The following is a 27,685-nucleotide window of genomic DNA, read 5'->3' on the forward strand; positions in this document are numbered from 1 at the left end:
CAGTCGGGGTCTGCACCTTTAGGGGGGGGGGTACTGTCACGTCCTGACCAGCAGAGGGAGTAATTGTATTAGTTTTGGTCAGGACGTGGCAGAGGTTTTGTGTTGTGTGTAGGTTGTTTGCTGGACTCTCAATTGGAGGCAGGTGGTTCTAGTTGCCTCTGTTTGGGAGTCCTATAAACAGGTGTGTGTTTTTCTTTGTGGTTGTGGGTAGTTGTTTTTGCACTGCGTTTTGTTAGCCTGCAAAACTGTTGATGTTGTCATGAGTATTGTTTATTGTTTTTCCCTGTGGATACTTTGCGTGTTTTTATTTAAAAAAATATGAGTATCCACATTCCCGCTGTGCCTTGGTCTTCTCTCTACTACGACACATGTGACAGTCAGTTAGGACATCTTCTTTGTGCATGACACAAGGAATTTTTCCAACAATTGTTTACAGACAGATTATTTCACTTATAATTCACTGTATCACAATTCCAGTGGGTCAGAAGTCTACATACACTAAGTTGACTGTGTCTTTAAACAGCTTGGAAAATTCCAAAAAATTATGTCATGGCTTTAGAAGCTTCTGATAAGCTAATTGACATAATTTGAGTCAATTGGAGGTGTACCTGTGGATGTATTTCAAGGCCTACCTTCAAACTCAATGCCTCTTTGCTTGACATCATGGGAAAGTCAAAACAAATCCACCAAGACCTCAGAAAAAAATTGTAGACCTCCACAAGTCTGGGTTATCTTGGGAGCAATTTCCAAATGCCTGAAGGTACCACAATCATCTGCACAAACAATAGCACGCAAGTATAAACACCATCGGACCACGCAGCCGTCATACTGCTCAGGAAGGAGACGTGTTCTGTCACCTAGAGATTAATGTATTTCGGTGGGGAAAGTGCAAATCAATCACAGAACAACAGCAAAGGACCATGTGAAGATGCTGGAGGAAACAGGTACAAGAGTATCTATATCCACAGTAAAACGAGTCCTATATCGACATAACCGGAAAGGCCACTCAGCAAGGAAGAAGCCACTGCTCCAAACCGCCATAAAAAAAGCCAGACTACAGTTTGAAACTGCACATGGGGACAAAGGTCGTACGTTTTGGAGAAATGTCCTCTGGTCTGATGAAACAAAAATAGAACTGTTTGGCCATAATGAACATTGTTATGTTTGGAGGAAAAAGGGGGAGGCTTGCAAGCTGAAGAACACCACCCCAACCGTGAAGCACGGGGTGGCGGCTTCAAGCTGTGGGGGTGCTTTGCTGCAGGAGGGTCTGGTGCACTTCACAAAATAGATTGCATCATGAGGGAGGAAAATTATGTGGACATATTGAAGCAACATCTCAAGACATCAGTCAGGAAGTTAATGCTTGGTCGCAATGCTCGGTCTTCCAAATGGACAATGACCCCAAGCATACTTCCAAAGTTGTGGAAAAATGGCTTAAGGACAACAAAGTCAAGTTATTGGAGTGGCCATCACAAAGCCCTGACTTCAATCCAATAGAAAAATCTGTGGGCAGAACAAAAAAAGCGTGTGCGAGCAAGGAGGCCTACAAACCATACTCAGTTACACCAGCTCTGTCAGGAGGAGTGGGCCAAAATGCACACAACTTATTGTGGGGAGCTTGTGGAAGGCTACCAAAACGTTTGACCCAAGTTAAACAATTTAAAGGCAATGCTACCAAATACTAATTGATTTTATGTAAACTTCTGACCCACTGGGAATGTGATGAAAGAAATAAAAGCTGAAATAAATCAGTCTGTCTACTATTATTCTGACATTTCACATTCTTAAAATAAATTGGTGATCCTAACTGACCTAAGACAGATAATTTTTACGAGGATGAAATGTCAGGAAATGTGAAAAACTGAGTTAAAATGTATTTGGCTAAGGTGTATGTAAACTTCCAACTTCAACTGTATATACACCTGTTCTGAAATGCCCCAGAGTCTGCAACACCACTAAGCAAGGGGCACCACCAAGCAAGCAGCACCATGAAAACCAAGGAGCTCTCCAAACAGGTCAGGGACAAAGTTGTGGAGAAGTAAAGATTAGGGTTGGGTTATAAAAAAATATCTGAAACTTTGAACATCCCATGGAGCACCATTACATCCATTATTAAAAAATGGAAAGACTAGGCACCACAACAAACCTGCCAAGAGAGGGCCACCCACCAAAACTCACGGATCAGGCAAGGAGGGCATTAATCAGAGAGGCAACAAAAAGACCAAAGATTACCCTGAAGGAGATGCAAATCTCCACAGTGGAGATTGGAGTACCTGTCCATAGGACCACTAAGCTGTACACTCCACAGAGCTGGGCTTTACGGAAGACTGGCCAGAAAAAAACTATTTCTTAAGGAAAAAAATAAGCAAACACATTTGGTGTTCATCAAAAGTCATGTGGAAGACTCCCCAAACATATGGAAGAAGGTACTCTCGTCAGATGAGACAAAAATTTAGTTTTTTGGCCATCATGGAAAATGCTATGTCTGGCGCAAACACAACACCCTTCATCACCCCGAGAACATCATCCCCACAGTGTAGCATGGTGGTGTCAGCATCATGGTGTGGGGATGTTTTTCATCGGCAGGGCCTGGGAAACTGGTCAGAATTGAAGGAATGATGGATGGCGCTAAATACAGGGAAGTTCTTGAGGGAAACCTGTTTCAGTCTTCCAGAGATTTGAGACTGGGATGGAGGTTCACCTTCCAGCAAGACAATGATCCTAAGCATCCTGCTAAAGCAACACTTGAGTGGTTTAAGGGAAGACATTTAAATGTTTTGGAATGGCCTAGTCAAAGACCAGACCTCAATCCAATTGAGAATCTGTGGTATGACTTAAAGTTTGCTGTACACCAGCAGAACCCATGCAACTTGAAGGAGCTGGAGCAGTTTTGCCTTGAAGATTGGGCAAAAGTCCCAGTGGCTAGATGTGTCAAGCTTATAAAAAACCTACCCCAAGAGACTTGCAGCTGTAATTGCTGCAAAAGGTGGCTGATACAAACCCCCCAAAAATATATTTTAATTACATGTTGTATGTCAACAAAATAGGAAAAATGTGAAGGGGGGTGAATACTTTCGCAAGCCACTGTACTTATTTAAATAAGGTATTTCTGTTTTTAATTTATTATACATTTGCTAAAATTTATAAAAACCTGTTTTCACTTTGTCCTTATGGGGAATTGTGTGTAGATTCCTGAGGATTTTTATTTTATTTCATCCATTTTAGAATAAGGCTGTAATGCAACAAAATGTAGAAAAGTCAAGGGATCTGAATACTTTCCCGAAGGCACTGTAATTGATACCATGCACCTGCAACAAGATAGCTCAGATGTGCGTGTGCATTTTTTAATGTTTAAGGTAAAACACACCATCAAATTTTTTTTTAATACAATCGAGAAACACTTTTCAATGAGAAAACCTAAATCAACTTTAGGTTTAAGAAAAGGTCTTCACCAAAAACAGTAGAAAATGAATAAATCCATATCTATAAATACAATAAATACAAAATACATAAAAGTATTTCTTAATCATGGCCTCTAAAATGGCCATAAGGTGCGCCTCCATGGCAGTCTCCTCCTTCTCCCGCCTCCACATCCACATTCTGAGAGGGAGAGGAGCCCACACCTGCAGGTTCTCCCACTTCTTTTTTAACCATGAAGGTGACAGGCTGGCCCTCCAGCTCATACTCATTCAAGTAGATCCTGAAAATACATAAAATGAAGTACAACATTAACCAAAACTAGCAAAGTAGAGTTGTGTGAACTTTCTGTAGCTACACTGCCACATACATATTACATTGGAGTGCCAAGGGGAAACAGTAACGAGTACAGCTTACCATTACTTCCACCATAACAGGGGTGTAATCATTACTCCAAACGTTTTGCAACTTACCTTTATCTGTCCAATAGAAACACTAGTCTTTGTTGCAAAACAGAAAATTTTGCAACTGTTTGGAGTAATGATTTCACTGCTATTTGCAATGAATCTAGCTAGCTAGGTAGCTAACTAGGCTAACGTTAATATGAAGTTGTCGCTCAACAGCAAGTAACCATGTAGCTGACATTACTGTTTTACATTACTAATTTCAATGAAATCACGTTGAACCAACGTGGAATAAATGTTTAACTGTGCCCAGTGGGAAGGTACAGCAGGCTGTTTTCAAAGAGGTACAATGAAATTGTCGTGATAATTTTAAGGAGAAAAAAAACGACTTACATTTGAACACCACCACAGAATCTTCACTATTTGCAATCTTCCAAAAATATCAAGCTATCAAAAATCGCAGCCGCCCTCTTGCAATGCATTGTGGCTGTGAAATTCCCAAAAAGTGTGAAGCAAATTTTACTAGAGGAGAAGCCAAAATGAGAATAACATCCTGGCATCTACAGCATACTAGATTTGTAAAAAATTAAACATATTCTTTCAAATACCAAGAATGCGTCATGCACAATTGCGTTGTTTCCTGCTTTTGGTTCATTTCAGTAACACATCCCCATGTCTTTTTATTTATTTATTTCACCTTTATTTAACCAGGTAGGAAGTTGAGAACAAGTTCTCATTTACAACTGCGACCTGGCCAAGATAAAGCAAAGCAGTGTGACACAGACAATAACGCAGAGTTACACATGGAGTAAACAAACAAGCCAATAACACAATAAACAAGTTAATGATACAGTAGAAAAAAGAAAGTCTATATAGAGTGTGTGCAAAAGGCATGAGGAGGTAGGCAATAAATAGGCCATAGGAACAAATAATTACAATTTAGCAGATTAACACTGGAGTGATAAATGAGCATATGAAGATGTGCATGTAGAGATACTGGTGTGCAAAAAGAGCAGAAAAGTAAATAAAATAAAAACAGTAAGGGGATGAGGTAGGTAGATAGGGTGGGCAATGTACAGATGGGCTATGTACAGCTGCAGCGATCGGTTAGCTGCTCAGATAGCTGATGTTTAAAGTTGGTGAGGGAAATAAAAGTCTCCAACTTCAGCAATTTTTGCAATTCGTTCCAGTCACTGGCAGCAGAGAACTGGAATGAAAGGCGGCCAAATGAGGTGTTGGCTTTGGGGATGATCAGTGAGATATACCTGCTGGAACGTGTGCTACGGGTGAGTGTTGTTATCGTGACCAGTGAACTGAGATAAGGTGGAGCTTTATCAAGCATAGTCTTATAGATGACCTGGAGCCAGTGGGTCTGGCGACGAATATGTAGCGAGGGCCAGCCGACGAGGGCATACAGGTCGCAGTGGTGGGTGGTATAAGGTGATTTGGGAACAAAACGGATGGCACTGTGATAGACTGCATCCAGTTTGCTGAGTAGAGTATTGGAAGCTATTTTGTAGATGACATCGCCAAAGTCGAGGATCGGTAGGATAGTCAGTTTTACTAGGGTAAGTTTGGTGGCGTGAGTAAAGGAGGCTTTGTTGTGAAATAGAAAGCCGATTCTATATTTGATTTTGGATTGGAGATGTTTAATATGAGTCTGGAAGGAAAGTTTACAGTCTAGCCAGACACCTAGGTATTTGTAGTGGTCCACATATTCTAGGTCGGAACGTCCAGGGTGGTGATGCTAGTCGGGCGGGCAGGTGCGGGCAGCGCAATGTTTAAAAACATGCATTTGGTTTTACTAGTGTTTAAGAGCAGTTGGAGGCCACGGAAGGAGTGTTGTATGGCATTGAAGCTCGTTTGGAGGTTAGTTAGCACAGTGTCCAAGGAAGGGCCAGAAGTATACAGAATGGTGTCGTCTGCGTAGAGGTGGATCAGGGAATCGCCCACAGCAAGAGCGACATCATTGATATATTCAGAGAAAAGAGTCGGCTCGAGAATTGAACCCTGTGGTACCCCCATAGAGACTGCCAGAGGTCCGGACAACATGCCCTCCGATTTGACACACTGAACTCTGTCTGCAAAGTTGTTGGTGAACCAGGCGAGGCAGTCATTAGAAAAACCAAGGCTGTTGAGTCTGCCGATAAGAATATGGTGATTGACAGAGTCGAAAGCCTTGGCCAGGTCGATGAAGACGGCTGCACAGTACTGTCTTTTATCGAATGCGGTTATGATATCATTTACTACCTTGAGCGTGGCTGAGGTGCACCCGTGACCGGCTCGGAAACCGGATTGCACAGCGGAGAAGGTACGGTGGGATTCGAAATGGTCAGTGATCTGTTTATTAACTTGGCTTTCGAAGACTTTGGATAGGCAGGGCAGGATGGAAATAGGTCTGTAACAGTTTGGGTCTAGGGTGTCACCCCCTTTGAAGAGGGGGATGACCGCTGCAGCTTTCCAATCTTTAGTGATCTCGGACGATACGAAAGAAAGGTTGAACAGACTGGTAATAGAGGTTGCAACAATGGCAGCGGATAGTTTTAGAAAGAGAGGGTCCAGATTGTCTAACCAGCTGATTTGTACGGGTCCAGGTTTTGCAGCCCTTTCAGAACATCTGCTATCTGGATTTGGGTGAAGGAGAAGCTGGGGAGGCTTGGGCGAGTAGCTGCGGGGGGGGGGGGGGGGGGGGGGGGCTGTTGGCTGGGGTTGGAGTAGCCAGGAGGAAGGCATGGCCAGCCTAATTGACAGCTGTTGTGAAAGATGAAATGAGTATGACATCTGGGCATTTAAAGTATACACAATTTTCAAAATGTCACCTACTTTAAAATGTTATTTTATTGCATACTCAAATTACCTATTATTTAGGACACAAGTATGGGTGTTCGGAGACTGCCACTGTGTCTTTACTTGAACTGTTTGCCCTGGCTGCCTATATTCTGTTGTTAGTAACGTTGAAGTTAGCATCTCACCTCGTCAACCTCATTGTCGGCTGCGGCCCTTACGTCCACGTGCTGCTTCTTTATCTGCTCTGACTGGCGGGCGATTTGTATCGCCTTCTCCAGCATCAAGTCAGACTCTAGATGTAACTTTTGTGAAACATCACTGCCCATAATGCCAATCATAATCCTGTCCCTTATTTGTTCATCCTTTGTAGTGCCAAACTCGCAGTGTTCGGCTAGTATATCTATAGATTCCTCACAAACAGTTCAACAGTCTCTGCCCCTTTTCGAATCCGTTTACGGAAACAGGCTCGTTAGTGAATCACATTGCACCATGGCACAAAATGTTCATTCAGCTTTTCAATCATCACATCAAAGTCGAACTTCATTAAAGTCATCAAAGGTGAAGGCATTGTAGACAATCTCTGCATCTTTCCCCATTGATAAATTTGTGAATTCACATGCACCACACTACTCTCCTTGTGTAGTTTTGATGCCACTCGAAAATTAGAATTTTTTGGTCTCTAGATCAGCCACGCCGACAGCGGCGAGAAATCAAATGGCTCCGGTGGGTTGAATTTCGACAGTGTTTCTCACCAATCTTCAGTGTGTGAGTTCTTTAATTCTGTCATAATGGAGACCAGGCAGACAGTAATCCAGTTTAGTCATGTTTACTGCAGTGGGTTAAATCAGGGTGACACAAAGTTTTTCTTGGTAGTCTTAAACAAATGTATATACAAGTATATACCTAATAAACATGGTTATGAGCTTAAAAAAAGAAGACACCTTTACCATGTCAGATATAGAGTTGAAATGTATTACATTTAAAATTTTCATCCCAATATTACACTTTAGATACATCACAGAAAACTGAAATTATTAACAAAAAGTTTGACATAGAAACAGCAGATTTACAGTGTTTTTTAAAATAATGTCTATTAATTATAAAATTATGAAAAATATGAATAATATTCAACCCATGAGGCCACTAGGTCATTTAACTGCAGGAAATGACTCCTACAGTAGGTCATTTAACATGCAGTCCACAGAGCTAATATCTGCTAGTACTTATTGCTAGGTTAGTCATGTTCGAATAGTCTTCTAGGTTGGTAACATCCGGTTAATGATGTTGCGCATAACTAATCAATCCCAGAGAGATCAGTCATCACTACGCTCTATCTCTCTCTCTCTCTCTCTCTCACCCTCTCCCCCTTTTGTCTTTAACTCTTATTCTCTTCCTCCGTCCCTCCCTCCTTCCCTCCCCTTCCCTTCATCCACAGACAGCTCTCGTGTGTTAAATACGAGTAGCCGTCACGTGCCGCTACCTGGGAAGGGGAGGGAGGATCAGGGCAGAGGCAGACAGAGGAACTTCAGGATATGTTCTAGAAGGCTGTAGGAGCTCTCCATCACTCTTTTCTCCGTTCAGGGCGTTGTTTATTTTAATCCTTTTCTTTGGTCATTGGGCAAAGTTCTGAGAACCGCTCACCAGGTTACTGAGGCTGACACCACCATGAGGGCCTATTGGAAGGGCTTCCCTCTCTATCTGCTTTCACACACACACGCACATGTGCACACGCCTGCACGCACACCCACACACCCACACACACTGGCAAAACAGAAACAGATCTGTTAAGTAGTGTGGGGAGTGTGCTGCTGTTGCAGGTAGTTTGCAGTTTTTTAATGACAGCAGTCATGGTTGGGTCTGGTCTGAATGCAAGCAGCAGATGCACTGAGACAGAGCACAGAGACAGTCATTCTAAAGGTTTGAATTTGTCCCAAATGGCACCCTATTCCTTATGCTGTGCCACTTGGAACACATCCACAGTCACTGGAGGGTTGAGAAAGAGAGTGGGTAGATTTAAGAGACAACAGAGGTAGAAAGGAAAGGCAGGGAAGAGAGGCAGGGAAGGCAGAGAGAAAGGGAAAAGTAGGAAATGGAGTGGGAAGAGAGGGAATGGCAGAGGGAGAGAGAGGGGAGAGAAAATTGTCAGAGAAGAAGAGTGGGATATGGGAAGAGAGGTAAAGGAGAGGGAGATTAGAGGCCAAGGGAGCGGGAGAGACATAGGCCTGAGAGAGAAGGGGCCAGGGAGCGAAGGGGCTGGAGAGGGCATACTTTACTAGTGACAGCGAGTGTGTGGTCCGACAGAAGGGCTGGTGTTAATTTATTGAGAAGTTGCTTTTATGAGGGGCTGGCCTAACAAAGCAGAGCCAGCAGGTTCAGACCAACATTCTCTAGTCTGCCCATAGCTACAGGGACACACAAACGCGCGCACACACACACACACACACACACACACACACACACACACACACACACACACACACACACACACACACACACACACACACACAGAGGACTGGTGAGATGAAAGGTGTGTATGGTGAGACTTTGGAATAGACTGTTGGATATGCCAACTGACAGAATAGCTAGTAAAGTTTTCAATGGGACAGAGGGAGCCTGAGCAACAGAAATGTCTGACATTATTCAACAGTCTGACTGTGAACATCTCTACGAAAACCAAATTAAGGGAGACAGATATGATTAGAAAACAACTATTGATGCAATATGAAAAGAAATGGGTGGAGGAGATTAATCATAAACACAAATTGAGAACCTTTTGTTTGATTAAGGGTGAATTTGTGTGTGAGAGATATATTAGGTATAACCTACCAAAAAGCAAGAGATCGCTATGTGCACAGGTGCGATCAGGGATATTGCCTCTGTGTATTGAAACAGGTAAGATCAGAGATATTGCCTCTGCGTATTGGAACAGGTCAGATCAGGGATATTTCCTCTGCGTATTGAAACAGGTCAGATCAGGGGTATTGCCTTTGAGTATTGAAACAGGTCAGATCAGGGGTATTTCCTCTGCGTATTGAAACAGGTCAGATCAGGGATATTTCCTCTGCATATTGAAAGATGTCGGTATTGTGGTGAAGCGGAAGAGGGAAGCCTATGTAACTATTGTGACCTCGAAGAAATGAGGATGAAACTCATTTCTACCACAATATACGCTTGCACTTATTCAAGTAAGCACACCAGATATACCCTGGCATTAAGTGGCTGAGTGATGAGGAGAAACTGAAATGTTTTTTTGGTCCATTGCATATTTCCATTTGCGGAAAATTTAGATAAAGCCTGGAATAAAATAAACCTAGAAAACCTACCTATAATTAAATTGTAAAAAAATGTTGCTTCTGTAGTCATGGCCAAAAGTTTTGAGAATGACACAAATATTAATTTCCACAAAGTTTGCTGCTTCAGTGTCTTTAGATATTTTTGTCAGATGTTACTATGGAATACTGAAGTATAATTACAAGCATTTCATAAGTGTCAAAGGCTTTTATTGACAATTACATGAAGTTGATGCAAAGAGTCAATATTTGCAGTGTTGACCCTTCTTTTTCAAGACCTCTGCAATCCACCCTGGCATGCTGTCAATTAACTTCTGGGCCACATCCTGACTGATGGCAGCCCATTCTTGTATAATCAATGCTTGGAGCTTGACAGAATTTGTGGGTTTTTCTTTGTCCACCCGCCTCTTGAGGATTGACCACAAGTTCTCAATGGGATTAATAATGTCTGGGGAGTTTCCTGGCCATGGACCCGAAATATTTATGTTTTGTTCCTCGAGCCACTTAGTTATTACTTTTGCCTTATGGCAAGGTGTTCTCCATCATGCTGGAAAAGGCATTGTTCCTCACCAAACTGTTCCTGGATGGTTGGGAGAAGTTGCTCTCGGAGGATGTGTCGGTACCATTCTTTATTCATGGCTGTGTACTTAGGCAAAATTGTGAGTGAGCCCACTCCCTTGGCTGAGAAGCAACCCCACACATGAATGGTTTCAGGACGCTTTACTGTTGGCATGACACAGGACTGATGGTAGTGCTCACCTTGTCTTCTCCAGACAAGCTTTTTTCTGGATGCCCCAAACAATCGGAAAGGGGATTCATCAGAGAAAATGACTTTACCCCAGTCCTCAGCAGTCCAATCCCTGTACCTTTTGCAGAATATCAGTCTGTCCCTGATGTTTTTCCGAGAGAGATGTTTCTTCTTTGCTGCCCTTCTTGACACCAGGCCATCCTCCAAAAGTCTTTGCCTCACTGTGCATGCAGATGCACTCACATCTGCCTGCTGCCATTCCTGAGCAAGCTCTGTACTGGTGGTGCCCCGATCCTGCAGCTGAATCAACTTTAGGAGATGGTCCTGGCGCTTGCTGGACTTTCTTGGGCGCCCTGAAGCCTTCTTCACAACAATTGAACCACTCTCCTTGAAGTTCTTGATGATCCGATAAATGGTTGATTTAGGTGCAATCTTACTGGCAGCATTATCCTTGCCTGTGAAGCCCTTTTTGTGCAAAGCAATGATGACGGCACGTGTTTCCATGCAGGTAACCATGGTTGACAGAGGAAGAACAATGATTCCAAGCACCACACTCCTTTTGAAGCTTCCAGTCTGTTATTCGAACTCAATCAGCATGACAGAGTGATCTCCAGCTTTGTCCTCGTCAACACTAGCACCTGTGTTAACGAGAGAGTCACTGACATGATATCAGCTGGTCCTTTTTTGGCAGGGCTGAAATGCAGTGGAAATGGTTTTTGCGGATTCAGTTCATTTGCATGGCAAAGAGGGACTTTGCAATTAATTGCAATTCATCTGATCACTCTTCATAACATTCTGGAGTATATGCAAATTGCCATCGTACAAACTGAGGCAGCAGACTTTGTGAAAATTAATATTTGTGTCATTATGTATGTATGTATGTATGTATGTGTATATATGCTTTGTGTATTTATGTATGTGTGTATGTATGCATATTATTTTACTGCTCTAGGGATGTAATTATTGTTCGGATAACCTTATTGACTTATGTATTGAGTTTTAATTATCATTTTATTACTACAGTGAATTATTGTAGTGTTTGTTTATGTGTCAATTCATCCCATAAGGGATGGGTTGCCAATTGGTGATTTGACACGAAAATAAAATGTCATTCAGTCATTCATTCATGCAGTCTGCATTCTCACAAAAACACAAACACACACACACGTGATTTGCACATCCACTCCATACTGTGCACATATGTATGCAGTATTGAGCTGTTCCATATGGGTCATAAAATGTATGAAGAGGATTACTAGCCCTCCAATTTCACCGGATGTTGTTGACTGGTGTCCCGCTGTCATCTACAGTGTGTTAGTGTGTGCGTGCACGCGTGTATCCTATCCCTGCTGGCTGATGCTGTCAGCGCATTAGTATTTTGTCTTCAGGGGTGATACTTTCCTTTCTTTCCCCACAAAGAAAGAGGAGATGGTGAGATCATTACACCAATGAAAATATCTGGAAGCAGAGAAAAGAGGAGAGGAGAGAATACAAAGATAAATGGGAGGAGAGGAACTCAGAGAACTTAGAGAGTGCAAAACATAACCATTTGAGCTGTGTCCTGGGTAACCGTCACTTGTTTACTAAAGTGGGAATCTGACATTTTTTATCCCTCCCCTTCAGCCTTTGTTCAGGGTCAGCTGTTGTTTGCACCAATGTGCCACACAATTCATTAACCTGTTTAGGATAGGGGGCAGTTTTTTCACGGCCGAATAAAAAAACGTACCCGATTTAATCTGGTTATTACTCCTGCCCAGAAACTAGAATATGCATATAATTGTTTGATTTGGATAGAAAACACCCTAAAGTTTCTAAAACTGTTTGAATGGTGTTTGTGAGTATAACAGAACTCATATGGCAGGCCAAAACCTGAGAAGATTCCATACAGGAAGTGCCCTCTCTGACCATTTCTTGGCCTTCTATAGCCTCTTTATCGAAAACAGAGGATCTCTGCTGTAACGTGACATTTTCTAAGGCTCCCATAGGCTCTCAGAAGGCGCCAGAACGGGGAATGATGACTGCAGTCCCTGGGCGAAAAACAGTAAGGCTTTTGGAAAGTGGTCGTTCTGAGAACAATGACACGGGTGCGCGCGTGCATGTGAAGACTGCATTTTCTATTTTCAGTGTTTGAACGAAAACAAGGTCTCCCGGTCGGAATATTATCGCTATTTTACAAGAAAAATCGCATTAAAATAGATTTTGAACAGCGTTTGACATGCTTCGAAGTACGGTAATGGAATATTTTGAATTTTTTTGTCACGATATGCGCCGGCGCGCCACCCTTCGGATAGTGTCTTGAACGCAAGAACAAAACTGAGCTATTTGGATATAACTATGGATTATTTGGAACAAAAACAACATTGGGTGTTGAAGTAGAAGTCCTGGGAGTGCATTCTGATGAAGAACAGCAAAGGTAATACAATTTTTCTTATAGTAAATCTGAGTTTGGTGAGTGCCAAACTTAGTGGGTGTCAAAATAGCTAGCCATGATGGCCGGGCTATCTACTCAGAATATTGCAAAATTTGCTTTCGCCGAAAAGCTATTTTAAAATCGGACACCGCGATTGCATAAAGGAGTTCTGTATCTATAATTCTTAAAATAATTGTTATGTTTTTTGTGAACGTTTATCATGAGTAATTTAGTAAATTCACCGCAAGTTTTCGGTGGGTATGCTAGTTCTGAACGTCACATGCTAATGTATAAAGCTGGTTTTTGATATAAATATGAACTTGATTGAACAAAACATGCATGTATTGTATAACATAATGTCCTAGGAGTGTCATCTGATGAAGATCATCAAAGGTTAGTGCTGCATTTAGCTGTGGTTTTGTTTTTTGTGACATTATATGCTAGCTTGAAAAATGGGTGTGTGATTATTTCTGGCTGGGTACTCTCCTGACATAATCTAATGTTTTGTTTTCGTTGTAAAGCCTTTTTGAAATCGGACAATGTGGTTAGATAAAGGAGAGTCTTGTCTCTAAAATGGTGTAAAATAGTCATATGTTTGAAAAATGGAAGTTTTGGGATTTTTGAGGAGTTTGTAATTCGCGCCACGCTCTATCATTGGATATTGGCGAGGCGTTCCACTAGCGGCACATCTAGATGTAAGAGGTTTTAACTGTTCTCCATTTTAAAAAGTTATTATGCATTTCTTGAGTCAAAGTATCACTCATCTAAAGCGTACTTTATGCAATAAAAAAAACCTACTTGAAATGTCAGTAGGTTGCAGTGGTTCCTAAACTTTGTATAGTCCAATACCCCTTCAAACATTCAACCTCCAGCTGCGTACCCCCTCTAGCACCAGGGTCAGCACACTCTCAAATGTTGTTTTTTGCCATTGTTGCCTGTCACACACACACTATACGATACATTTATTAAATATAAGAATGAGTGTGAGTATTTGTCACATGGCATCAGTGTCTTAACAGCCCATTTTGCCAAGGCAGGGTACTCTGAGTGCAGCCTAACCCAGAAATCTGGCAGTGGCTTCTGACTAAATTCAATTTTCACAGAACCACTTGTTGCAATTCCGATGAGGCTCTCCTGTTCAGATATCGGTAAGTGGACTGGAGGCAGGGCATGAAAGGGATAAGGAATACAGTTGTTTGTGTCATCCGTTTCGGGAAAGTACCTGCGTAATTGCATACCCAACTCACTCAGGTGCTTTGCTATATCACATTTGACATTGCCGTAAGCTTGAGTTCATTTGCACACAAAAAAATCATACAATGATGGAAAGACCTGTGTGTTGTCCTTGTTAATGCAGACAGAGAAGAGCTCCAACTTCTTAATCACAGACTCAATGTTGTCCAGCACATTGAATATAGTTGCGGAGAGTCCCTGTAATCCTAGATCAGATCATTCAGGCGAGAAAAAATATCACCTAGATAGGCAGTCGTGTGAGAAACTCGTCATCATGCAAACGGTCAGACAAGTGAAAATTATGGTCAGTAAAGAAAACTTTAAGCTAGTCACCATGCTCAGAGGAGCGGTGGCCTCCCTAATCGACCCTGACCCTAATCGTCGACTGTCTAAAGCGTGAACTGTGAAAGGCATAGCCACTGGAACGATGGGGATCCCTAAACTATAGGTGAATGATCTGTCTATAAAATCCCAGCCGCGCCTGAATCGACGAGCGCCTTATGCTGGGAATGCGGGGAAAACTCAGGAAAAGTGACAAACAAAAACATGTGTGCAACAGAGGGCTCTGGGTGAGAATGTTGCCGGCTAACCTGGGGTGACACCAGAGTGCCCTGCCTGCTGCCTCGATCCCCAGAGGAACCAACCCGGCACCGACCGGCAGTGTGACCTCTGCGGCCACAGATGGTGCACGAGACGGAACCTCCTCCGGTCTCCCTGCGCACAGCACCTCCCAGCTCCATGGGCATCGGAGCAGTGGTGCTGGGGAATGGACCCGACAGACCCTGCTCTGGACGTCCGTGGGTAGCCAGCAGGTTATCCAACCAAATGGACAGGTCCACCAGCTGGTCGAAAGGTGAGGGTGGTGTCCCTGCAGGCCAACTCCCGACAGACTTCCTCGCGCAAACTGCAGCAATAGTGGTCGATCAGGGCCCTGTCGTTCCATCCCGCGCTGGCGGCCAGGGTCCGAAAGTACATGGCAAACTCCTGGGCGCTCCTCGTCCCCTGCCTCAGATGGTAGAGACGTTCACCCACCGCTCTACCCTCGTGCGGGTGGTCGAAGACAGCCCGGAAACGGGTGAAATCCTTGAGATGGTTCAGCGCCGCATCTCCTTCTCCCCACACGGCGTTGGCCCACTCCAGGGCTTTCCCTGAAAGGCACGAGGTGAGGGCGGAAAACCTCTCATGGCCCGAAGGAGCCTGGTGGACGGTTGCCAGGTAGAGCTCTAGCTGCAATAGGAAACCCTGGCAGCGTGCAGCCGTCCCGTTGCACTCCTGGGGAAGTGCGAGACGAATCCCACTGGGACCGGGTGAAGGGGAGGCGAGTAGTGGAGACTCTGGTTGTGCTGGTGGAGGCGCTGGAGGAAGTCCCTGTCTCTCCCAGCGGTCCATGGTTTGGACGACGCGGTCCATGGCGACGCCGAGATGGTGGATCATTGCCCCTTGCTCCTGTGCCACGCTCCTCGACCCCTATACCAGGGGCACCTGCCCCTGCTGACTCCATATTGTTGGTGTGGAATTCTGTAAGGGGTCCGTAACTGGTGGCAGGAAAGTCAGACGCAGGGGACCAGAACTAGGTAATAGCCGGAGCAGTTTAATTGCAAAACCAACGGCATAAAGAATAACAAACATGGGTACAAAACCCATCGCACACCAGTAAACATGTGCAACATGCACTTACAACAAACAATTCCACACAAAGACATAGGGGGAACAGAGGGTTAAATACACAACAATTAATGAGGGAAATGAAAACCAGGTGTGTAGGAAAACAAGACAAAACAAATGGAAAATGAAAAGTGGATCGATGATGGCTAGAAGACCGGTGACGTCAACCGCCGAACGCATAAGAAGGGCTTTATAAATACAATTGATTGATTGATTGATTGAGGTCTCCAAGAGGCCACCTCTCCAAAGCGTGTGAAAGTAATTACAATACACTTTTATGACTCAAAAAAGAGTCTTTAACTTTTTAGCTCCCCTAGCTGTGCTGTTGAGGAACTAGATCAAGCACACTGATAGTTGTTTTGAACACAGCCCTGAATCCCCACTATCACACATATACTGTTACTGTTTACGCAATCCAAAGACAGTCCATTATAAATCACAATCTGTGTCAGGTGGGCGTCCTTTGAAAGCTTGTTCTACTGCAAACATGACTAGCTAAATTATAAACTACAATCTTACAGTGTTAGGATTTCGCAAGGCAATTCGGGAAGCAGACGGTAATTTTAGCTTGCATAGAATGGAGACATGAGTGCATTCTGATGTGTGGTCCGCTGCTAATTCTCTTCGCAATACAACAAACATAGGCTCATTCTGTTCAGGACAACCCAGAGTATAACATTATGTCATCTTGTAACTGTAAATTGAACATAGTGAGCATAAACGTTGACACTGTATGTTACATGAGTTTTATTTTATGGAAATGTGAAGTGCACATTTGGACTCATGGGTGTTTGGCTTGGTTGTATGACATCAAAGTGGTATTGATTATAATCCTCTGTCATCTTTCAAAATACATAGAGTTGTCTTAATTTATAGCATTTCCATCAGACAACAAAACATTTTCAAAACTTTCCCAATTAATGAAAGGGATAGAAGCAACTTCTTTATAGAACCTTCAAAAAATGGTTCTATATAGCACGAAAAAGGAGCTGCTATGATTACAAACCAAATAACCATTATTTGGCACTATATAGAACCTTTTTTTAAATGTGAAGGACAGTGTTTACTGTAGTTATATTTTTACGGTAATGATATCAGCTCCAAATAAAAGAGCATCCAGACTGAACAAATACAGTAGCCATGGAGTAAGTAACCAACAATCAATCTGATTAACTTTATTGACACACAACAGCAACAACAACACCAGACTGACACACGTCAAGTCGGTTGGAGACCTTTTCGAGTTGGATACTGTTCATGTCAGTTGGACACTTGATCACAACTAATAAACAACTTTATGGATGCACAACAGCACCAATAGTTGTGCACCGGAGTGACACAAGTCAAGTCGGTCAGAGACTTTTCTAGTCAGTTGGCGACTTTTTAATGAATGATAAACAGCGTTATTTTATTTCAAAACAAAGAGACTTTTCCACTTGAGCACCTCCATGGAAACATCATTGGTCATCCAGAGCCAGTGGCATAGGTGAGGTGACCTGGAAACACGCCTGTTGTTATTTTCCATTGAATTAAGAATGTATGGCATGCAGTCAGAGCACTGAAACATCCCTCTCTCTCCCTCAATCGCTCTCTTTTCAGTCTCTCACTCTCTCTCACACCCTTTGTATCTCTCTCAACACCCCCACCCTCCTTTTCCTACATATCCTATGCCTTTTGTCGCGCTTCCCCTATCTCTGTCTACGTCTCTCTGTTTATCTTTTTACTAAACAATTTAGGCCTAGACAATTAAGTCTCAGTATGTCTCTCTCCTGAACTGTACAACTCTCTGTCTTTCGCACTCTCTCTCTCCCTCTCACTCTCTCCCTCTCTGCCTCTCCTCTGTGAATGCGTTCACTGGGATGTGGTTCCAAGGCTGTTACACCTTTCACATAGGATTCACAATATGTTGCCTGTAAAAACAATCAGGCAACGTGTATATGATCCCCTTCAAACAGCACGTTTACTTCTTTCTTGTTGGCATTCACCTTTTATACAGCTATTGCTTAGCCAGCAAGGAGCAAGATTAATTTAACTTTGATACTGTTGTTGCATCGTTATGATGTTGACCTGACATGACAGCAGCGTGTTATAAATTCCTCCAACAGAATGCACTGCTTTTCATTTCTTCACATTCACAACAGTAAGTTAGTAGCTCACTATACTTTTAAATAATTACCTAGTAATGTGTTAATTTTCCTGTTATGGTGAACTGAAAGTTGGCTACAGTTAAACTCTTAAACAAAATATTGTCTAGAATGTTGCTTTTAGTTGCCTGGCTTGTTAGATTGACAGATACTAAATCCATTGCTGACAAAAATGTAGCAAGTAACGTTGCTATTTGGACCAGGCTCTAGTGATGATATGTCGTTTATATGTTTATACTTTTTCATACTGACTAGGACATGTTTGATGTCAGGCAACAACAATAGAATGTTCATGATTTACTGCGTGCAAAAGCCGATAAGTTGGCGGGACTTTTAAACATTTTACTGCATGCATGACTACCTTGGTGGAAATAAAAGTACAATGCGGGAAAAAAAGTTGGTAAAGTTGGTGGATTTTCGTCTTGGTTTGAAAGGGGTTTGTGTGAGGCTCACATTGGTTAATATCCCCCAGCTGGACCTATCTTTGCTCAAATATGTGAAAAACTAGTTGCGAGGGGAGGGACAGAATATTTTAGTATTTTTCCTACACAGGATATCTTTTTAGACACCATGTGGGTTTTCAACCCCTCTGGTACACAGACACACTGGGGTAGGTGGATGATCAAGCCACTCGATCTGTTCTGTGTGTGACCGAGGAAACTCTGAAGAAACATAATTCAGTCGTGTCATGAAATATACATTCAAGCAGTGTTGCACGGTATACCGGTGCCAGGGTAATATCACTGTACCAAAACGTCATGATACTTATGACACCAACTGTAGTCCCGCTTCAGATGATACTACCAAATGTTTCGTCCCTACTGATCTAAAGAACCTGCTGGCACTTCTAATAAACGTTTTGTTCAGTCATTTTTCTTTATAAATGTTTTAATAAGCAACATTATCTAGTCTCTTTTATGCACTGGTCCAATAACATCCACTTCACTTTTTTGCGCATATCACGTGTGGCAGCTATAATCATCCAGCTGCATCCCCTTCTAGTCATCACTCACCTGCTTCGCTTTGTACGCTCTCCCTGGGAATTTATTCCTGAATCAGTTTTCCTGAATCAATATTATTTACCCGTGATGGCGAGCGGTTATGCAGAGCAAGCAAAGTTGATACATTGCATAAGGCCAATCAGAGTAGGCTTTGCAACTTCGCTGTCAAGCATCCTCTGAGAGCTAGAGAGGAAAGCTTCGCAACAGGTATGCGTCAAATAATTTTTGGGGAAGTTGAAGTTTATTTACTGCATTTCTACACAATTTAAAAACTCTAAAATGTTATTCGGAGAATAGCAAAAACAAAAAATATTACCCCAGTCATCAATTATCACAACAATTTTAGGATTAAAGGTCTGTGGAGTGGCATATACAATTGTCATGACGTTGCCCTGTTGGTGAGGTTTATGACCCCCATAAATACCTTTCCCCTTTTCTCTCTCTTCGCTACAGATTGGACTCTTGGAAAGCCCTTTGTTAACATAGATAGAGTCTGGTAACATCAAAAGGTTGGGAACGGAACAATACTTCGGTAATCCAACCAGTTCAAAATATCCGTTGGTACTTAAAGAAATTGATGTCAGATCAGTTGTCGTCTGAGACATTATTACTGTTGATCAGACGACATAAACTGTATCTTGGAAAGTCTACACATTCTAGTTATCAGATTCACATGGAATTGTTGTGCAATTTAAATGTTTAAATACAAAACTATTTGTGAAAAGATTAAATGTAATTTTAGCTTCTAAATAAGAGAATTGTTTTCATAAGTGAACTATGCTCACTCAGTGGCCCCCGCCCAAGTGAACAAGCATTGGTTGTGAACTATGAAACACGCCCTTCTCTCCTCCACTACAAAGCCAATTGACGAAAGTCAACCTTGTCTTCCCGATGACATGAGGACTGCTGTCCATACGTTTAAAAGGGCTAATATCAACTACAGAACTAGTTACTACAGAACTCAACGTGAGCTTTGGTTGCGAATGGTTGAACGACTACAACCTAACGAAATTAACATTGTGTTCCCGATGACGTGAGGACTGCTGTCCATACGTTTAAAGGGTGAATTTCAACGTGGAGGTGACTATCGCCACACTGGAAGGATGAGTGTGACTATACCAGCCAGAATATAGCATGAGCTTACAGCTCAAGGACAGAACTAATTGCATACATTTTTAAAAATGCACACGTTGCCTACATATCAATGCATACACACAAACTAACTAGGTCAAATAGGGGAGAGGCGTTGTGCCACGAGGTGTTGCTTTATCTGTTTTTTGAAACCAGGTTTGCTGTTTATTTGAGCAATATGAGATGGAGGGAAGTTCCATGCAATAAGGGCTCTATATAATACTGTATGTTTTCTTGAAATTGTTCTGGATTTGGGGACTATGAAAAGACTCCTGGTGGCATGTTTGGTGGGATAAGTGTGTGTGTCAGAGCTGTGTGTTGACTATGCAAACTATTTGAGATTTTCAACACATTTAACTTGTTCAAGAGCCACACCATTCATTACCCGATTTAGCTGAGGTCTAGCACTTAAGGAATGATTTGTATCAAATACAATGCTCTTAGTTTTAGAGATGTTCAGGACCAGTTTATTACTGGCCACCCATTCCAAAACAGGCTAACTCTTTGTTAAGGGTTTCAGTGACTTCATTAGCTGTGGTTGCTGATGTGTGTATGGTTGAATCATCAGCATACATGGACACACATGCTTTGTTTAATGCCAGTGGCAGGTCATTGGTAAAAATAGAAAAGAGTAGAGAGCCTAGAGAGCTGCCCTGACATTAGAGACACTTCCATTAAAACAAAAACCTTTGAGTTCTATTAGATAGATAGCTCTGAATCCACCATATGGCAGAGGTTGAAAAGCCATAGCACCTCCATTTTTTCAACAACAGGTTATGGTCAATAATATCAAAGGCTGCACTGAAATCTAACAGTACAGCTACCACAATCTACTTATTATCAATTTCTTTCAACCAATCATCAGTCATTTGTGTCAGTGCAGTACATGTTGAGTGCCCTTCTCTATAAGCATGCTGAAAGTCTGTTGTTAATTTGTTTACAGAGAAATAGCATTGTATTTGGTCAAACACCATTTTTTTCAACAGTTAGCTAAGAGCTGGAAGCAAGCTTATAGGTCTGCTGTTAGAACCAGTAAAGGTCGCTTTACCACTCTTGCATAGCAGAATTACTTTGGCTTCCCTCCAGGCCTGAGGACAAAGACTTCCTCTAGGCTCAGATTAAAGATATAACAGATTGGAGTGGCTATAGAGTCAGCTACCATCCTCAGTAGCTTTCCATCTAAGTTGTCAATGCCAGGAGGTTTGTCATTATTGATCGTTAACAATAATTTTTCCACCTCTCCCACACTAAATGTACAAAATTCAAACTTGCACTGCTTTTCTTTCATTATTAGTTTTTTTAATGCATGAATATAATTGCTAAATGTTTGTCATGCTCATTTCCTGCCTAGGTTTGCCCACTTTGCCAATGAAATAATCATTAAAATAATTGTCAACATCAAATATTTTTGTGATGAATAAGCCATCTGATTCGATGAAAGATGGAGTTGAATTTGACTTTCTGCCCATAATTTCATTTAAAGCACTCAAGTTTTTTTCCCATTATTCTTTATATCATTGATCTTGGCTTTATAATAAAGTTTATTCTTCTTTTTGTTGAGTTTAGTCACATAATTTCTAAATTTGCAGTAAATCAGCCAGTCAGATGAACAGCCAGACTTATTAGCCACTCCTTTTGCCCCATCTCTTTCAACCATACAGTTTTTCAATTCCTCATCAATCCATGGAGCCTTAATAGTTCTAACAGTCTGTTTCTTAACAGGTGCATGTTTATCAATAATTGGAAGAAGCAATTTCATAAATTCATCAAGTGCAGCGTCTGGATGCTCCTCATTAATCACATCAGACCAACAAATATTTTTAACGTCATCCACATAAGAGTTACACCAAAATATTTTGTATGATCTCTTATAGTGAGAAGCTTCCTCTTGAGCGGACAGCTTGATGAAAATCAGTCAATATTCAGGTCCCCAAGAAAGTAGACCTCTCTGTTTACATCACATACACTATCAAGTATTTCACACAAATTATTTAGATACTGACTGTTAGCACTTGGTGGCCTATAGCAAAACCCCACAAGAAAAGGCTTTAGATGTGCCAAGGGAACAACACTTCAATAACACTTGACCTCAGATCTTCTCTAAGCATTACAGGGATATGGCTCTGAATATATACAGCAACTCTTCCCCCATAAGCATTCCTGTCTCTATAAATGTTATACCCTTGTACTGCTACTGATGTATCATCAAATGAATTATCTAAGTGAGTCTCAGAAATGGCTACTATATGAATGTTATCTGATGTTAGCAAGTTATGGATTTCATAAACGTTATTTCTAAGGCTACATATATTAATATGGGCTGTTTTCAGTCCTTTCCTGGGTAGCTTATCAGAGACAGACATAATATTGAAAAAAGCAGACAAAGCAAGAGAAAAAAATATACATTCAGCAGCCCATTAATCAATTGGTGTGTGTGTGTGTTGCGAGGTTGAGGCTATGAACCCATAGGCTTGGCTCTCTCATCCCTTCCAGGCTTCTGGGAGGGAGGGTAGACAATGAGCCTGTCGTAGCGGATGTATGCAATGTCCCCACGCGCTCTGGCAGCTTTCATGGCTGGGATCAGTTCTTTCCTCTTCTGGCACACAGCTTCTGGGTAGTCCTCATTGAGGAAGATATACGTTCCTATCAAGTTCTTGGTTCTTTCCAGAACAGCTACCTTGTCCTTGAACCTCAGGAACTTGACCACTATCGGCCTGGGCCTATCACCTGGGCCGGTGGTGGTTTTCCAGTCCTGTGGGCGCGCTCCACCTCAATCTTCCTTTGGTCCATTTCCCTCACTTTGTCCTCAGACTCCATCCAGGTCTCATGTGGAGATTCTGCAATTCCATCCACAACCATGTTGTTTCGCCTTGATTGTCCCTCGAGATGGTCTGATTTATCTATCATTGTTATCATGGATTCACACACAGAACTGATGTCCTCTCTCAATGATTTACAGATTGCTGTCATCTTGCCGTTCTCCTGTTTCAACTCGAAGAGCTGACCCTGGGAGAACTGCAAACTGTTCATCAGGTCCTGGACCTCTCTGGTCAGGTCATCCATTCTTTTATTAGTAGAATCCACAAGAATTTGGACAAAACACTTGAAACTATTTTATTGTTGTTGTAACAACTGCTTATAGGTCTCTTTTTGTTAGTTTAAAAGATCCTTCACGTGTGATAGAGAGACACCACTGGCACTGTCCTCAACGGTACTCCCGCTGGCTTTGGTCTTCGTCATGGTAGCTAGCAACGTATGTTAGGCTGTTACTCCTCGCAGTTCCAGACAGGGCAGGTTACAGGGAAAATTGAAAACATCAAACAGCAGGGATCTAGACAGCCACAAACCCGGGACAATCCGCGGTCCCAGTCACAATGGCTAACCGTGTCGTGGGTTGCATTCAAGAGCACCTCGCTAGCTTGATGTCCAGCTAGCTAGCAGTTAGGCTAGCTGCGACGCCAAATAGCTCCTCAGACCTGTCCTTGGTCAGCAGGATCACTGGAAAGATACAAGCAGTTCCAGCAACTGATGCCAACTGCGTCACGGGATCCAACATAAGAAGCTAGGTAGCTACAAAGAACTTTCCAAAATAATTTAAAACAACAAACTTCCCAAACAAACAAAACTGAGCTCTTCCTCGTAAAATAGGAAGTGACGAAGTTCAATGGCTGTGACGAAGTTATAGGCTACATGTGCACCACCAAGTCAGAACAGTAGGTGAAATTAAGAGGGGTAAATAGACTAAATTATTAGGGTGAGGCACATGGTGTCATAAATGTTGAAGCCGTGTTGAATGGACCAAACTGCAGACGGAATGTGGATACTCATCTTTTTAATATAGAAGAGCAAAGCATACACAGGAAAACAATAAACACGAAACTCACGACAGGCTAACAGGCTTACTACAAACAAAAGGACTAGCAGTGTTAGCACAACCACCCACAAACCCAAGTGACAAACATACTCCTAAATATATGACTCCCAATCAGGAACAACGATCCCCAGCTGTTCCTGATCAGGAGTCACAAGACTAACACAGAAACAGACATACTAGACAACACATACAGACTTCTTCTGCCACGTCCTGACCAAAAATACTACACCACTACTCCCTCTGCTGGTCAGGACGTGATACATGGGCTACTAACATCTTACTACACAACATACACTTAGTGTTACTTTCTTAGCTACATTATACATATCTTCCTGACATATTACATAATTTATGCAGCAGCATACAATACATTTTTGGACTCACCTTGTTGTGCTGTGCTCACTTGAACAGGGCGGTCCTTCGCGGGAAAATGTTGTCATCAAAGTCCGGATTTATGGTGCTTTCAAAACCACTGGGAACTCGGAAAAAACAAGGTCAAATCATGATGATGTCATTGATCTTCAGGTCGTAGCTCTAGAAAGAGGCCGGATTTACAATTCCGAGTTGGATGACTGTCCACAACTTCCCAGTTATCTTGAACTGACTGAAGTCAAGTTTTCGCAGATAACAGTTGTTTTGAGAGCGGCACAAATCTTGCTTCATTGACAGCATGGCCAATGTTAAATGTTTGTCATTTTAAACTTGGAAAAGAGCCCCTTAATCCCAGATTTGGGACAACACAGCCACTCCACTGAATAGCAGGCTAGTGAATGCTTTGCAATGCTTGCAGTTAGCCACTGTCACTGATTCCTTCCAAACCACTCATTGTTGAATATGTGATTCCAACTTGTGGTGTAATGTTTATGTCCAATGGCCGATGAGCACCGATACATTTTATCTATTATTTCTCTTCATATAACAAGGATTAAAAAGGATTTGCCAGTAGATTGTTGACTTGATTCATGATGATGACTGCTAGCTAAGATTTTGAAAGTATGATGTTGACATGATCAGTCCAATCAAAGCTACTATACATATAACGTGATTTCACATCATTTTATCTGTGGTCAATGACCTTGAACTTTCTTGGATGGGCACTTCTAATCTAACTCTACGGCAGCACCCAAGGGGCTAGAATTTTCTAGCTCTACCCTTTGACTTGGCGGTGACGTAGTGTCCACATGAGTGACAGAACACTGAGCCATTCACGATGAAATGCTCCGTATTTTCTGAAAGCACTGAGCTAGACTGAAACACCTGCATTTTGGAGCTGCCTTTCTCAAGAAAACAAAAAAGAGACCATGTTTGTACGCAGCTTTATTAACTCAATGATATATATTTTGAGCTACAGCCTTCCCTACAGCCTTCCCTACAGCCTTCCCTGTAGCTCAGTTGGTAGAGCATGGTGTTTGCAACACCAGGGTTGTGGGTTCGATTCCCACGGGGGGCCAGCACAGAAACAAAAAATGTATGAAATTGTATGAAATGTATGCATTCACTACTGTAAGTCACTCTGGATAAGAGTGTCTGCTAAAATGTAAAAATGTATTTTTTTTACATTGTTTGCAAACTGATATGTGACACGTATTAATGCCAAAATAACATGCAAAACAGGCAAGCCCATTTTTGCTAAATGCAGTGGCCCCCTGAATGACGGGTCGCCACTGCATCTATCATCAGATGCTGAGTGCATGTATTGAAGAGGTACTACAAAAATCATGGGCTATCAGTCCATGTTGTCGTTTGAGGCTTAGGCCTACTGGTTCAGTTCTAGGCAATTGTGTATCTATTCCAATTCAAGCCAACCCAACGGTACTTTCTAATAGGGGGTTACCTGTTGAACATGACATGTTCGTATTAGAGACTACGTCTTATCTGAAATCCAGCAGCTGTGGTATTGGGCTGATTCATGTAAATGCCAGAACTCTGATTTCAAAAATATATTTTATTTTAACTCTGGCTTTTCAAACCAACACTGACCTTCTGGTTATAACTGAATATTGGTTAAAGAAGTTTATTGGTTAAAGATGTATCTCTGACTGGTTATGTTTTTAGATCTGACGTACACTACCGGTCAAAAGTTTTAGAACACCTACTCATTCAAGGGTTTTTCTTTATTTTTACTATGTTCTACATTGTAGAATAATATTGAAGACATCAAAAGTATGAAATAACACATGGAATCAAGTAGTACACAAAAAAGTGTATTTTATATTTGAGATTCTTCAAATAGCCACCCTTTGCCTTGATGACAGCTTTGCACACTCTTGGTATTCTCTCAACTAGTGTCACCTGGAATGCTTTTCCAACAGTCTTGAAGGATTTCCCACTGATGCTGAGCAGTTGTTGGCCGCTTTTCCTTCACTCTGCGGTTCACCTCATCCCAAACCATCTCAATTGGGTTAAGGTTGGGTGATTGTGGAGGCCAAGTCATCTGATGCAGCCCTCCATCACTCTCCTTCTTGGTCAAATAGCCCGTACACAGCCTGGAGGTGGGTTTAGTGTCATTGTCCTTTTGAAAAAATAAATGATAGTCCCACTAAGCCCAAACCAGAAGGGAAGGCGTATCGCTGTAGAATGCTGTGGTTGCCTTGAATTTTAAAGAAATCACAGACAGTGTCATCAGCAAAGCACCCACACACCATAACAACTCCTCCTCCATGTTTTACGGTGGGAAACCACACATACGGAGATCATTCATTCACCCACACCGCGTCTCACAAAGACATAGAGGTTGGAACCAAAAATCGTAATTTGGACTCCAGACCAAAGGACAAATGTCCACCAGGATAATGTCCATTGCGTGTGTTTCTTGGCCCAAGCAAGTCTCTTCTTATTATTGGTGTCCTTTAGTAGTGGTTTCTTTGCAGCAATTCGACCATGAAGGCCTGATTCATACAGTTTCCTCTGAACAGTTGATGTTGAGATGTGTCTTTTACTTGAACTCTGTGAAGCATTTATTTGGGCTGCAATTTCTGAGGCTGGTAACTCTAATGAACTTATCCTCTGCAGCAGAGGTAACTCTGGGTCTTCCTTTCCTGTGGCGGTCCTCATGAGAGCCAGTTTCATCATAGCGCTTGATGGGTTTTGTGACTGCACGTTCAAAGTTCTTGAAATTTTCTGTAATTACTGACCTTCAAGTCTTAATGATGCACTGTCGTTTCTCTTTGCTTATTTTAGCTGTTCTTGCCATAGTTTGGACTTGGTTTTTCACCATGTTGGGCTATCTTCTGTATACCACCCTTATCTTGTCACAACACAACTGATTGGCTCAAACACATTAAGAAGGAAAGAAATTCCACAAATTTAAATTTAAGAAGGCACAACTGTTAATTGAAATGCATTCCAGGTGACTACCTTATGAAGCTGGTTGAGAGAATGTCAAGAGTGTGCAAAGCTGTCATCAAGGCAAAGGGTGGCTATTTGAAGAATCTCAAATATAACATACATTTTGATTTGTTTAACACTTTTTTGCTTACTACATGATTCCATATGTGTTATTTCATATTTTTGATGTCTTCACTATTATTCTACAATAAGAAATTAGTTTAGAAAATTATTTAAAACCCTTGAATGAGTGG

At 42.0% G+C, this 27,685-nt stretch overlaps 1 long non-coding RNA gene across 1 annotated transcript in view; it reads right to left on the minus strand.

Annotated features, from left to right (window-relative positions):
- Window positions 1–3,266: 3,266 nt before the first annotated feature.
- The window catches only part of LOC115197213 (uncharacterized), a 40,760-nt gene continuing 16,341 nt past the window's right edge, over window positions 3,267–27,685 (minus strand). Inside the window, exon 2 of the long non-coding RNA XR_003878983.1 lies at window positions 3,267–3,700. This is a non-coding gene — a long non-coding RNA (uncharacterized LOC115197213). The remainder of the gene's footprint in view (window positions 3,701–27,685) is intronic.

The sequence above is a fragment of the Salmo trutta genome, chromosome 7 (assembly GCF_901001165.1).
Source record: "Salmo trutta chromosome 7, fSalTru1.1, whole genome shotgun sequence".
Lineage (NCBI taxonomy): Eukaryota > Metazoa > Chordata > Actinopteri > Salmoniformes > Salmonidae > Salmo > Salmo trutta.